The sequence below is a fragment of the Chelonoidis abingdonii genome, chromosome 9 (genome assembly GCF_003597395.2).
Source record: "Chelonoidis abingdonii isolate Lonesome George chromosome 9, CheloAbing_2.0, whole genome shotgun sequence".
Taxonomy (NCBI): Eukaryota; Metazoa; Chordata; order Testudines; family Testudinidae; genus Chelonoidis; species Chelonoidis abingdonii.
The window spans coordinates 44264515-44279646 of record NC_133777.1 but is presented as its reverse complement, the minus strand read 5'-3'; positions in this window follow the sequence as shown (position 1 = coordinate 44279646).

Genomic DNA, 15132 nt, shown 5'->3' with positions numbered 1-15132 from the left:
ACAACCACTGTTGGGTGATAGCTGTTGCCAAATTCAAGGGATGATATTTTCCACCTCCTGTCTTAATACATCTGCCAGGTCCCAGAGCGTGTTATGTTGTAACTGAAAAAACAATTGCTTCTTATTTCTTAAAGAGCTGACCACCTTCTTGCCCAGCATAAAAATATTCACTAGAGTGTGTTAACTCATAAAAGGTTGATTGATTGGTCCATTGCCTTATGCCTGTGGCCAGTCTTGGGCCAAATCCTCAGCTGGTTTCAATATGTGTAGCTTCACTGAATTGAATTGAATTTGTTAGCTCCAACAGAGCTACATTGATTTACACCAGATGAAGACATAGCCCTGTGCATCTCTCCATTTCAAGCCTATTGTGATAATGACTTGAGCAGGCAAATTAACTGGCCAAAAATGCAGAAATACTAACCGTTGCTTCCTTCTCGACAACACATACAGTGACCAAGTGGACATGGACCATCCCACCCACATGGAAATTCTAGGTGCAGAATTTCATCTGGTTCCTACTGGTCCAATTGGACAATGACCATCAGGTTTTGGAGTAGAACAAGAGACCTATTCATCTGCTTGTTCCAAGGGCTACCAGTTCGTGGGGCTCCTGGCACTTCAGTTCAAGGATTCGGATGGCGCTTACTGGAATTGTTACCAGGGCAAAAAATGGCCACATTTGAATGTGGTATGATGTGATCTTTGAATAGATAGGGCTGGTTCTGGAGTTCCCACTGGTGTACCACCAGTGACTTCCCTTACTGTTACTGTCTCATTGTGATTTATCCAGGAGTGTGATCAGAATCAGGCACTATACATTTGTAAAGCACTTTGGAGTCCTTCACCACGAAAGACACTAGATTCCAGGTACAAAGCTGACATTAACAATGGAAGGGCAGAAAGACAGTGAATGAACCATCCCAGTTCAATTACCTCATGGGCCTGGTTCATCTAGTCTCGTTGCTGTACCACACTTTGAACAGGAAGGGAGCATTGCTGATCTAAGTCTTTACCAGCGTAACAACATTATGGTGCCTACTCCTCCACCCCATTGGCATAGACCAAAAGTAACTCCACTGAAGTCAATGGAGTAACACTGATGTTCAACCGGTGTAAATGTGGGGAGAATCAGGCTCATAAAGGATTAAACATTATACATATTATTAGCTGTGATTATCAATACATTTTAAGAGGCCCAATAAAAATGCCTATAGCTGTGCATTCCTCTAACTTTGTGGAATCATAGAATCATAGAAGATTATGGTTGGAAGAGACCTCAGGAGGTCATCTAGTCCAACCCCTGCTCAAAGCAGGACCAACACCAACTAAATCATCCCAGCCGGGGCTTTGTCAAGCCGGGCCTTAAAAACCTCTAAGGATGGAGATTCCACCACCTCCCTATGTAACCCATTCCAGTGCTTCACCACCCTTCTATTGAAATAGTGTTTCCTAATATCCAACCTATACCTCCTTCACTGCAACTTGAGTCCATTTCTCCTTTTTCTGTCATCTGCCACCACTGAGAACAGTCTAGTTCCATCCTCTTTGGAACCCTGCTTCAGGTAGTTGAAGACTGCTATCAAATCATCCCTCTCTTCTGCAGACAAAACAAACCCAGTTCCCTCAGCTTCCCCTCGTAAAGCATGTGCCCCAGCCCCCTGATCATTTTCATTGCCCTCCGCTGGATTCTCTCCAGTTTGTCCACATCCCTTCTGTAGTGGGGGGACCAAAACTGGATGCAATACTCCAGATGTGTCCTCACCAGTACCAAATAGAGGGGACTAATCACTTCCCTCAATCTGTTGGCGATACTCCTACTAATGCAGCCAGGGCCGGTGCAAGGAAGTTTCGCGCCCTAAGCGAAACTTCCCCCTTATGCCCCCCCCAGCCCTGCAGCAGCCCCCCGCCCCTCTGGCAGCTCCCCGCACCCCGCAGCAGCTTCCCACCCGTTGGCCCAAGGAGCCCTGTGGTACCTCCCCACCCCAGCTCACCTCTGCTCCGCATCCTCCCCGAGCACGCTGTCCTGCTCTAATTCGCCTTCCAGACTTGCGGCACCAAACAGCTGATTGGCGCCGCAAGCCTGGGAGGCGGGAGAAGTGAAGCAGTGACTGCGCAGTGGAACCCCTGGGCTGTCGGTGGCAGCGTGCTGACCCAGGGGAACCCCTGGGTTGCCAGCAGCGATGCGCTGACCCAGGGGACATCCTGGGCTGCCGGATGCTGCGGCGGCTCGCTGACCCAGGGGACACCCTGGGCTGCTGGCTGCCGCGGCAGCACACTGACCCAGGGGACACTCTGGGCTGTGTGCTGCCGCGGCCGCCGGCAGCTCAGACTCCCTCTCCATGCCAGCAGCAGTGGGCCGCTCAACCACTTAAAAAAAAGGGGGGGGATGCTGCTTTTTGGCGCCTTCAAATCTTGGCACCCTAGGCAACCGCCTAGTCCGCCTAAATGGTTGCACCGGCCCTGAATGCAGCCCAATATGCTGTTAGCCTTTTTGGCAACAAGGGCACACTACTGACTCATATCCAGCTTCTTGTCCACTGTAATCCCCAGATCCTCTTCTGCAGAACTGCTGCTTAGCCAGTCAGTCCCCAGCCTGTAGCGATGGAGCTCAGAGGCATCAGTGGAACTAGCGCCTAAAGCACGGAGGCAGGGATGGGCAGGCTATGGATGGAGCTAGACTGGGACAGATCCCAAAGGGGCAGATTTGCTTCTCTCCCTTCCCAGCAGCAGTGAGCGGTTGGGACCTTTTCCCCTCTTGCAGCCTGACTGCAAATAACCAGGAATGGGCCAGCAATCAGATCTACATGGGCTCTTTGCCAAAGATCAGCAGTCCTAGCCCCAGCCCATCTCTGTAAAACGTGAGTCTAAGCCACAATGATGGAGCCAGCCCCTGTCTGTGCAGCAATAGCCAGGCTAAGCGCCTACACCCAGGGTAAGATCACAAGCCCCCAAGCAGCTTGTGACACAACTAGAGCGCAACTAACAAAACGGCAGCATTTTAACACAGGACTGGGGCCAGGGTATTCAGGACCGGCGCTAGGGGTTCTAGTGCCCTAGGCGCACGGCAATTTCACCGCACCACGCACTGGTCCCGTGGCTCCAGTGAAGCTGCCGCAGTCTTGCGTGCGGGAGGTCCACAGGAGCCACGGGAGCAGCCAACCCTCCACAGGCATGACTGTGGCAGCTCCACTGGAGCCGCCTGCCGCCCCCTCTGGCAAAATACCGCCCACCAATAATCCTGGCGCTCTAGGCAATTGCCTAGGCCACCTAAATGGACGCGCCAGCCCTGAGGATATTTTTCCAAGTGGGAGATTTTATCCTGGCTTCTGGAAAGGGCTGTGTGACGGTGGGGCTGCGGCTCTGCTGTGTGTGTAGGAGTCTATTACTCTATCCTAGCCAATGCTCTAATATTGCCTTCGTTTGGAAATACAGTCATGCATGCCTGAACTTTTATCCCTGAGCCTTGGCAGAGTCCCAAAGGAACATGCTCGGGGAAACAAATCTGGGAGCCTCACAGTGGCTATTGTATGGCAGGCCCAGAATAGGTTATCCAGCAGAACGAGGGCAGGGATTTCGCTGTCTAATATTATTATATGTTAAAGTCACAACAGAAGTATGTGTGAACCCAGGCCTGGGTCCCCAGAAGAGAGTGTCTGAGCCAGGATGCTAACTGACAAGTGCTCATTTCCCGGTGGGGCCAGCTCTCCGCATATCATTCCTTGCTAAGCAAAGCCTGTCAATAAGGCACTGCAGCTGGGCTGGGCCGGCTGGGAATGGTGCAGGGGCTCAGGGACCCCAGCTGATCAAGAGCAGTCACCTGGGAAGGGCTTCATCAGAAAGCTTCCTAGCGAACAACAGTTACGAGGCGTGAGGTCAGCTAATACTATAATTCAGTGGAAATCAAGGGGGACTATCGTGGACAGCCAAGGCACACAGAACTAAGAGCCAAGTTTCACTCCTCCACGGGTCGTGTACGTCTCCAGCTGATGGAAGGATAACAACCACTGTGCTAGCATATGAGGGACCTGGGCCCAGCCTAGCCAGCCTGCTCCTAGCCTCATTTTTCAGCCTGAGCTTGCTCCCCTATGAGTAGCCAGGTGCATCATGTTCTCCGGCTGCGCGGTCGCCCTCAGCCCCAAGAGCTGTGTGACAAGACTATCAGCTCACTGGTTCTGCAGAGCGCAGGTGGAGGCAAAGAGATAGTGCCTGGCATGGAGGTGCCAGCACCTCACTGCTGAGTTTGCTTGCCCTAGTCAGGCATGTACAAGGGATTTGGGCAAACTGGCAGCCAGCCCAGCACAGGGACCTCACAGTCTGGGGCGGTGGGGAGCACACACCAGATGGCACATTGTGCACCGCGGCTTGTGGTGAAAGGCTGGGACAAGGGGCACAAGCGCTGGCTCTTCTACTGACCCACTGGGTGGCCTCGGCACATTATGCCACCTCCCAGTGACTCAGCTGCCCCACCTGGAGCATGAGGCTGATAATCAGGACCAAACTCAATGGACTGAGAGGCTAAGTCCAGTCATGTCTGTAGCACCCTTGGAGATCCTCCCAGGAAAAGCAGCACCAACCTGTAAAGGCCTTGTGTTACTGGGTGCCAAGCTGCGCACAAGGGCTCCAGATTGCATGTTTTGAGCCGTGACCCTAATGACTCATTGCAGGGCCTCCGGCTCTTCTAGGTTCATCCTCACACGAGTCTAACCCAGCACGTTTTTGAGCCATGCAGGCCAGACGCTAGCCAGAGCTAACCACCAGCAGCCCCTAGCCAGGGCAAACCTAGTGAGCTGTTATCCACCTCTAACATGGCCCATGTATCAAGGGGAGGGTTCATTTTAAAGGTTATAGCAAGATAGATGCAGCCAGCGAGATCAGGGCTGAAAGCTAACCAGAGCCAGCTGCATCAGCAACACCAGCCCCATCCCCTTAGGGCAGGGATTTTGACTCTCCTAAGCCAGGAGAAGCACTGGGCAGTCCAGGTTGCCCCGTATCACTCACAAGGAGGGCATGGCAGACTCCAGCAGAGGTAAGGGCCCTTCACACATCTGTACCTTCCTGTCAGTCCAGGGCCATGCAGCATGGCCCATGCTGGTTAAATGGGACCACTGGCCAGCTGGGGCTGCGCAGCCGTTTGAATGACTCCTGAGCCACTCCTGCCAGCAATGTCATGTACCCGTAAAGGTACACGTGTGAAATGTGTATGGAGAGGGTGGGGCCCAAGCCACTGGTACTCGTTACTGTGCAGATCTACGATGTCAAGTGCCTGATAATTTTGGATGCCCAACACAAAGCTGCTTAAAGGGGATTTTCAGAGGAGTGGTGCTCAGCACTGTTTGAAAACCAGGCCCCCTTCGGGTCTCCAACAGGGCACCTAGGTCACTTTGGAAATTGCAGGCCTCAGTATACAGCAATATTCATGCGCTGGCTTTTGGAATGCTGACAAGTCCTGTCTGGCTTTCTCTAAGCAACCCCAAAGCTTTTTCTACATCTGTTAGGGAAGCAGGGGGGAGTGCTGGAAAGTGCACTGGGCCAGATCCTCCACTGGTACTAATCATCTCCATTGACTCCAACAGCTCTACCGTGATTTACACTAGATGAGGGTCTTCATGATTAGCATTGTGACAGCACTCCTCGGAGCCCTAGGCATGGGCCAGCCATGTGCTGTGCAACCACAGCATGCCATGTGCCATACAACCACAGACCAAAAAGAGCTGGCCCTCTTTCCATGCAGGTACAAGCCAGGGATTGCACCAAGCTTCCCAGAACTCCCGTAATGAATGGCCCCTTTTCCTGAGAAACAGCCATGTCTTAGAGCCAGTGCTGGGAGCTAGGCTATGCCATGAGGAGATTTTCTTGCTGCAACAGGCTAGCTGTTCTCTTTGCTTCTGCTTACCCTGACTGCCAACTAGCCAGAGCGACTGTCAATCATAACACATTGTTTTAATTATATTGTTAACTTGCTTTATAAATCATGGTTTAAAAATGCAAGTGATTTCAGTGGGTTTGTGCAATGAAGGACAGTTTGGAATTCCTGATCTGAGACCACTGCTGGGCCAAGGGGAACAGAATTCTTCTCTCTGTTTTTGGCTTGAATTATCTGTAGGGCTGTGGGGGAAGAGAGGGCAGGGTAGTTTCTCCCCCTCCATACATTGAAATCCTTACACATGAGCCTAGTGGGGAGAACAAGCCCCCTCACCAAGTCAGTTCTTTTGGTGGCCAGAGGCCGATGACTTGAAGGGAACCAGAATTACAGAGGCAGCTACCGAGGAACAGAGAATGGATGGTTCAAATGTCCTAGCCGGGCCTGGGATGAAGGCTTACCAGAGAACCTCCTGCAGATATTGCACCTTGGCTGTCTTTTCGGGTCTGGATGGGGGCATGCAGGGGTTGTTGGCACACAATCCCTCAGAGCTTGGTTAAAGGTGTGTGTTGCCATGAATGAGCGGGGGGAAGGGCTTGGTCTGCTTTGCCATATCCCAGCCCTGGCGGGCTGAGCTCACACACAGTTGTAGGGACATGGCCCTGTTCTCACCTTTCTTCCCTAGCAACCCAGCCCTGCATGTCCACTGACACAAAGCCAGCAGTGACTGCCATCTCCAAGGGCTAACTTTCTGCTGTCACAGTCTATAGCTACCTTGAAGGACTGGGGCAACCACAGGAGCATTCTCGATATAAAGCTACCTCAGACATAAAGGCTGCTGTCTCCCAGCCCCATCTTCCATTTACTCACCCTCTATGCCTCCCTTGCTGCAGCAAGGACCCTCCCTGCTTCCTGCCAGCAGTTCTCAGAAGTAGAATCCATTAAGGGGCCATCGCCTTCCTCTCAAAAGTTACTTTTGTCCCAGCCCACCTCCCTCCAAGCTGGGAGCCTCCTCGGAGACCACGGGACCCAGCCAGCCAGTACCTTTGTGCAGTTCCTCCCTTTAACAGCAGACTTGGAATTCCCTGGTGCTTTGTCTCCTGGCCCAACATCTGTGTCCAGGAGAGGGCAGGGGCCCCACTGGGAGGCCCATGTGAGCCAAGGCAGTGGTTCCACCTGGTTCGATGAGCCTGTCAAAGCCATGCTAAGCTTGCCTATCGTGGAAGACGGTCTTCGCACAATGCATTCACTCCCTCTTTTTCTCCTGGTCTCAGCCCCTTGCAGCATGGATTGTGGGGGACTGGGAAGAAGAGGTGTTGTAGCTCAGGGGATCACAGACAGCTCCCATCCCAGGAGACCGACCCCAGCTCAGGAGCCCTCCCAAACCCCACCAAGATTAGAAATGGCATCCTCGTGTGATATACTATGAGACTGCCCCCCTCCCCCCAATACAAACACCCTCTCTCCCTCTTCCCCATCTCCCCTCACCCTTTCCAGGCTGGTGTTGCAAATTCCCAGCTGGTTTAGTGCCAACTCTCTTTGCTGCATGGAGTCCTTCTGCTACCACATCCTTTGTCTGGGGTTCCTATCCCCACCCTAGAGCACAGCTGCTGGAGTGCTGGGCTGAGTCCGCCTAACGGATCGCTTCTTCTGATGCCTCAGGCTTGGGGCGTGAAGGCTGGGAACTCCCTGACTGAAAAGCAAACACCCAAATCCTGCCTTGTGAGCGGGACCGGGAAATGGGCAGGGGAGACAGTCCATCCTTCCAGCCAAATCACACTTCAAGGCACCAGGCCTGCTAGCAAATGCCTTTCAGTAGGTACAATTCCTCATCCCATCCATGCACAGGGCAGCTTGGTGAAAAGCTCCTGATTCATAATTACTGATCTACCTTCCTTCTTAGGAACAAAGCTCCAAGGTAGAGGCACCTGGCACTCCAACTAGCTACACACCCAGCCCTCATCTGGTTTTGGCAGGGTCCAGGTGGGCCTTCTGGGCTGACAAACACACATAGAAACTCACCCCCCACCATCTCTGGCAGGCCAAAGAGAACAGAAGATTCTGCTCCTGGCCTGCTGGGATAGATGTTTCTTTCACACCCACCTTGTCACTCAACTAACCCTTTTTAAAAATCTTTTCCCTCTCTATTCTCTTCCTTTCCATGATTCCAAGCAGAGGGCTCGGCTCCAAGGAGGGGAATGTGGGGGGAGGGGAGAGGGAATAGAACACAACAGGCTTTGAGATTCCAACTGAGTCTAATTATTTTGAATGAGTCTCATTTTGATGTCCTTGTAGCATAAGCCAGACGAAGGGACGGTAACTCTGTAGTTAATGATATGCTGCTTAAACTGAAATAAAGCACAGTCCAGTGGGGTTTTGCCTGGTTGTTTCATGCCAGGGTCTCTTATTAATCTGTGTCTCTTTGTCCAGTAGTATGCAGCTGACCCTGGTGCTATTGGCATTAGAGCCCTGGGATGTTTCTCATGGTCACGATGCCCCAAGCCGGAGCCAACCATTTGCTCTCCTGATTTCATTTGCCTGTATGTCCCACGTGGCAGCGCTGATGCTTTCTGCTCCACTCCAGGTCTGTCACTGAGCGTTCCAAGTCAGTAGCCGTAAAGGGCAGGTTCTGATTTACGGGGACAGGGAGACGCAGCGGATGGAAACAAGATCCCAGGTCTTTCCAGGACAGCTCTCGCTGCTTCCAAGCAGCTGCAGTCACTCCAGCCAGCAGGCTCTTTCTCCCCACACACTGCATGGCTCCCTCGAGCTGACACCAGGAGCACTGGTCTCTCCCCAAGCTAGGCCGTGTTTCCTTCTTCAGTAGGCCAGGCAACGGGGCCTTTTCTAGGGGGCGGTTGTTGAGGCAGGGTGGTGCCTCGGAGAGGCCTGAGTTTTCCAGACTGGCCTCTGTGTCTGGAACCCTCCATTTTTGGGTGGGGGGATGTAGACACTATCATACCATGATTAGCAGAGGGGCTGAGCATAGGCAACGCACAGTGGGGGGCATGCGGGGTCAAGTGCCCCCCCTAGATTTCTGCTAGGCTTGCCGGCAGAGGTGGGAGGAGAGGGGCTCTGTCCTTCTCCCACTGCACCTGCCCCCCCTCAGCACATTTGGCCCCTGTCCCTGGCAGCCAGGCCCAGGCAGGGAGTGGAACAGAGCCACTTCTCACGTTGGCCACTCCGGGTCACTACTCTGGGCAGCGCAGCACCTGCCTGAGAGCCCTGCTGGGGAGGCTGCAGCGGTCTGCCCCTTCTGCTTCCAAACTGGACAGGGGCCAAGCAAGCTGGAGCCTCTCCCCACCATGTTTCCGGCTCACTCAACACCTGTATGCAGGCAGGGAGCTGAGGGGGTGGGCCATCACCACCTCTCCAGCTGGATTGTCTCTCAGGCAGCCGCAATGCTACACAGAGGCCGTGACCCGGAGCCTCTCCACTACAGAGTACAAAGCACAGCTCCCCAGCTTGCACTCGCCTTCCCTTGAGTAGCGATGTGGCCAAATGGTGCGGGGCTTGGCAACACAACACCCCAAGGGAGGGGGCCAAGGTGAGAGCCCCTTGGCCAAACACCCATGATGCTCCTTTAACCCAATATCGCTTTAGGGCTGGAGTTCTCAGGAGGTGCCCAGCAGTGGGTCCCAGAGTCTCTGTGCAGTAGGCACCAAGCACTTCTGAAAACCTGGCCCTAACTGTGGGTGATGAGCACGTGAAAGCCCAGCTCTGTGCACCCAGAGACCATGGTGATGGGCACTTTAGAGAGACACAGATGTAACCCTTCTGCCAGGTGGAGTCAGCAGCGACAAGGACCAGGTTCAATACAATACAACACAACACAGAACCAGCTCGAGCCCCCTCCCAGTAATCTGGAAAAATTACATATCACTTTCCAGGAGCAATACTTCCCCTCTCACAAGCACCAGGTCTGTGTATGGAAAAGAAAACTTTCAAGAGGAGGGGAAAGGAAGCTGGTTTTAATTTGGGGAAACACCACAAGCATGATTCCAAAACATACAACCATGAGTGTAACAGAGCGTACCTGGCCCTCCTGGCTCCTGCCTCTGCTAGGCTCAGATAAAGTCACTCAGAGACCTCAGGTTCTGAAACCACTGCTGCTTTTATTTATAAGTTTGTGCTTGCTCCATCCATGTCCCCCCACCTCCTCCAGCTTCCTTCTTCCCAGCTTCTTATATAGCCCTGGGCTAATTGGGCTGGCAGCTGACTCTCATGCCCCCATTAGGGCAGGTTCTTTCCAGCCAGCTCCACTTTATTCACCTAAATGGGGCTGGTGTGGCAGGGGGCTGATTCTGCAGCCTTTCTGCTCAGCACCCTATCATGATGAGCAAAACACCCTCCCCAGGAAATTCTGGACAGTGTCCTTCTCCTCAGTCTCTCCCATTGAGGTATGAAAGTCTGACAAACAAATGTCCCCTCCACCACACCACACCACACCACACCCCACTCACAGTTGTTGTCCTTGGTCAGCAAAGACCCAGAGGTCAGAGGTGCATTCACATGAGCTCACCTCTCACCCCTGGGTAAGGGGCCTTGAGCAATACCTTAGTAGCTGCTGCTGTACCATCCACTCTGCATTGCTACCTGCTGCCAACACTGCACTACTGGCCACTTAAAGTGGGGGAGGGGGCATGGCTACCTCCTCCCCCCCACCCTTCTGGTGCCCCTAGACACTGCCACCATTGTTTTAGAAGCCATGCTTCTCTTTCAGGAAGCTTCCCTAGAGATACAGAATGCTCCATGTACCTGTTCAAGGCATCAAGGCAAAACCCCTGCTTATAAAAGATCTTCTAAAAGGAAATCCAAGATGAAGACTATTTTAGTGGGCTCATACAGCTATATGTATATATTTTTTCCCAGGTTAAAAACTACATTAACAAGTTCAGGTTGAGAGCAGGGCTGGGCAGGAACTGTTTTTTCCCATTCTACAAGAGTTTTCAAGATTTTTGAAAAATTTCCCCACCACAAATCAGGATGAAAGTCAGAAATCTTGAATTTTTTCACAAACTGACAAATAAAAAAATTGAAATTGTTACAATAAATTTGAAATATTTTGTTTGATTTTGCCTTTAACCTTTTTTTTTTTGGTATAAATTCAGTTAAATGTCTAACTGAAAATTCATTTTGAACCAAAAAATACCTGAAAGTTTTAATTCTGAGCATTTCAAAACTTTTTTTTGCAATTTTTTTTCAAGTCAGGCAAGTCACTGAACCCAACCCTTTCCTGAGAACAGGTTTGGTTTCAACAAATCAGCATCTTTTTTAACAAAAAATGTTTTGTTGAAAAATTCTCAACCAGCTCTAGTTAACAGTCTGTCGTAGTCATTTAGGGCATGAAATTTTATAGCGCTGTTGTAATCATCCCCCCTAAAGGGGTGAAACAGGGGGATACATTTCTTAAAGGGCCCATTTTTAATTAATTTTAATTTCTAAACTGTTTAACAGATTTGTTTGTAAATTCTCCAAAAATTCAGCCTGTACTCAAAGAGTAAGTGGTGCGATGTGGGGGTATGATATGCAGCAGCCTCCCTGCTTTAAATGCAAAACTCAACTCAGCTCTAACTATACAGGTGCTACTGATGCCTCCATTATCTTCTTAGAAGCTGTCCTTTGGGCTGCACATTTCTACGTATGCTTGATAGACAGATTTCCGGTTTTTGTTTGTACTTTTTCTATCTCCTTTAATTGGTGTTGGAGCAGATTAACAAAAGATACCAAAACTGTCCAGCAGAGATGGAAACATGCACAAGGTGTGAGCACTCCACCAATATCCCAAGCATTGCAGCAGGGGCTCCCTCTGCTTCTGCCACCGGGGGACGAGGGCCAGCAATTTCTTGGGCAAATGGCATCCATGGTTTAGAATCACCCCTGGAGCTGCCCCTTGTCCGCCCTGGCTAGGCACCACTCCCACACTGCAGGAAGGTGCAGGTGGGAATCCAATGCATCCAGCAATGAAGATGGCTCCTTCCAGCCAGCAGGGAGCAAGAAGCTGGAAGTGCAGTGTCCAGCTGATACAGAGTCTGCCAGTCCAGGTGGATGTTATCCTCTCTCCTGGGTCAGATCAGCAACTCCTCGGGGGGAAGTTGGAGGTTAGCACCCAAGCACCCACCTGCTCCTCACTGCTGGTGCCCTCTGTCTGCTGCCTCTCCTGCCTCTTGAGTGCCCCGAAAATCACAAGTCCAATAAGCAGGGGTCACCCGTGTTAAGTGCTGAAGGCTGGAACGTCATTGCCTCAGTAATGCTGTTCAGGCTGGAGCTCCAGTGTTACCAGTACTAATAGCAGATAATGTCACCTGCTAATTCAGCACACCTTGATTGCTACTCATCTCTGCCCATGGTCAAATCAGCCCTCCAGCCTTTCATCCCGACGGCTTTCAGTAACTCTGTCATGCTGCTAGCACGACAGACCAGAGACTTGGTGCTCAGCTAACACCCAGGGCTCTGCACACCTCTCATCCCCTCCTGCAGTGCAGGCTGTCTCCTCCTCCCCAGCTCCCTCCCACACCTCACAGCTGCTGTGTGACTTCTCACCAGCCAGCAGTGCAGCAACACCATCTTCCTTTACCCCTGCCAGGTCAGGCTCTTCTCTACTCTCCAGCTGCCCCTGACACCTCCAGCTTTGATTCCTGAAATTAATCATCAGAAAGGAAAGTGTTAAACCTATTTTAAAGCAAGTTAGACCCTGATTTCCAGCCTCTGGGCCAGGGCACCCGGATGGACAGTGCCACAACAGGAAGGGCTCAGAAATGTCAGGCACAGAATGCCAGAGTACAGTATTAACAGCCTTAGGCCTCTGTTATTCCTGGTGCACAGCACATCCCACCACTGACTCAGCTCAACACAGGAACTGCCCTTGCCCATTTTCAGTGTTTGGATGCCCAGAAGCTCCCTCTCTTGGCATAAGCTGCTGGGGGGGAGGGGCTTGCAGCTGATGCATGGGCCTAGCTGCCAGAACTCCATCACTGACCTGCTCTGGCCCCTTGTGCAAGTTCCTTCCCCATTCTGGGCCTCAGTTTCTCCATCCCCCAGGAGAAGTTTGCAAGGTGTTTTGACAGCCCACTTTGACCGTAGCTCTGCAGGACAAGGGCCTAGCTTTCTGGTCTGTTTGTTCCGCACCTAGTACAATGGGACCAAGGACAATGGGCACGACCACAATACAATAATACAACAAGGCACTGAGTATTATCCCTTTCACAGCTGAGAACTAATGCTCTCAGTCCAGCAGAGCAGCTCCGAGCGCCCTGCAATCTTGACATCTCTGTAGCCCCAGCCATGCCTGGCTTCCCCTGCTGACCAATTGCCATGCTGCTGTAACGCTGCCTGAAGAGGGGTTCTGTCACACACAGGGTGCAAAAACACCAGCACTGTCGGCTGGGGCCTGAGCAAAGGGATGGATATGGGACGACCTGTGTCTCCTGGGTTCTGATTCAGCAAGTGCCTAAGGTCAAACCTGACTTTGAAGGGCTGGCTACACTGAAGACTTAGCCCCTGCTCCTACACGTTTTTGCCTGCCCCCACCCCTGAGACGCATACATGTTACTACATGTGTGTGTACATTCCCATGGCCACACCCACACACCCCACAAGCATGTGCTTACTTAGGGCTAGTCTACACTGGCAATGTTAAAGTGCTCCCATGGCACGGCTTTACTGTGGCTGTGTAGTCATGGCAGAGCAGTGGGAGAGAGCTCTCCCAGCGCTGTAAAAACCCACCTCGACGACGAGAGGCATATCTCCCAGCACTGGTGCACTGCCTACTCTGGCGCTTTACAGCACTGAAACTTGCTGCATACAGGGGGTGTTTTTTCAGCCCCCTGAGCGAGAAAGTTGCAGCGCTGAGAAGTGCCAGTGTAGACAAACCCTTACACTTTAAACCTATGCGTGCTTGGATGGGGTAAGACCCCACGCTCTGCTTCAACTTGGCCTGCAACTCACCCAGTCTGCGGTGAGGGTGCAGGCAAAATCAGCGGAGTGATCACACTGTCACAGTGCCCCCAGGGCAGCCAGTTCTCCTGGAAATGGCAGGGAAAGGACCCTGGTGTGGCACAGCACAGAGACCCCTGGGACATGCCTCTGACACACATGGGCCAGAGCAGAAACTGAGGCCACAGTAAGTCAGGGAGGGTTTGCTGTGGGAATGCTCAGCCAGATGAGGTTAACCCAGTGGCAGGGCAGCCAGACCATAGGTGCCCACTCCGTGGGTGCTCCGGGGCTCAAGCACCCATGGAGAAAAAAATAATGGGTGCTCAAGTCAGCACCCAGGAGTCAGTGCTTGAGCGTGGAATGTGGTATAAGTTCTGTGCTGCCAACAACTTCTACCCTTGGGGCTCCAAGTTTGTTTATAAACAGAGGCAGGGTGATTAAGGGTATGGCTACACTTGCAGCTATACAGTGCTGGCAGTTAAACCTGTCTTCGTACAGCTGAGTAGGGAAAGTGCTGCAGTCTGTTCACACTGACAGCTGCCGGCGCACTGTCATGGCCACATTTGCAGCATCTGCAGTGGCACTGGGAGTGGTGCATTATGGGCAGCTATCCCAGCGTTCAAGTGGCTGCAACATGCTTTTCAAAAGGGGTGGGGTGGGGTGGAGTGTCACAAGGAGCGTGGGGGGGAGAGAGAGAGTGGATTTTTGGAGCCGACACTGTGTCAGCAGCTGCCTTGCAAGTTCCGACCCTCTCCCCCACCCCTCTCTCACTCATTGAAAGCAAACAGAACGGATAAGCAGCTGCTCCCTGAAACAGACCCCCTCCCCCATGCACTGTGCTGCTTCTCTCCTCAAGCCCCTTCCTTCCCTCTCTCTTCAAGCAAACACCAGCTGTGGGTGTTCCAAAGGGAGCCCCCTGCCTCTGCTCATTCACAGCAAACACTAGCTGTGTTTGTGTTTTTGATAAGCAGCTCCGCAGCCCAGCCTGGAGTTCACAACAAAACAAAGAGAGGCATCACAACCAAATAAAGAGCGGGACCTTCACTTACAAGGATCATGGGAAGCTTCCAGAGGTCAGTCACAGCGTACTAAGATTATTCCCTGTTGTCATAAACAGATAGTAGGAGTTAATAGAACAGAAGTACTTTATATCTCCTTTGACTGTAAGGGGTTAACAAGTTCAGTGAGCCTGGCTGTCACCTGACCAGAGGACCAATCGGGGACAGGATACTTTCAAATCTTGAGGGAGGGAAGTTTCTGTGTGGGCTGTTAGCGTTTGGTTGTTGTTCACTCTGGGTGCTGAGAGTGACCAGATGTGCAACCAGGTTTCTCTC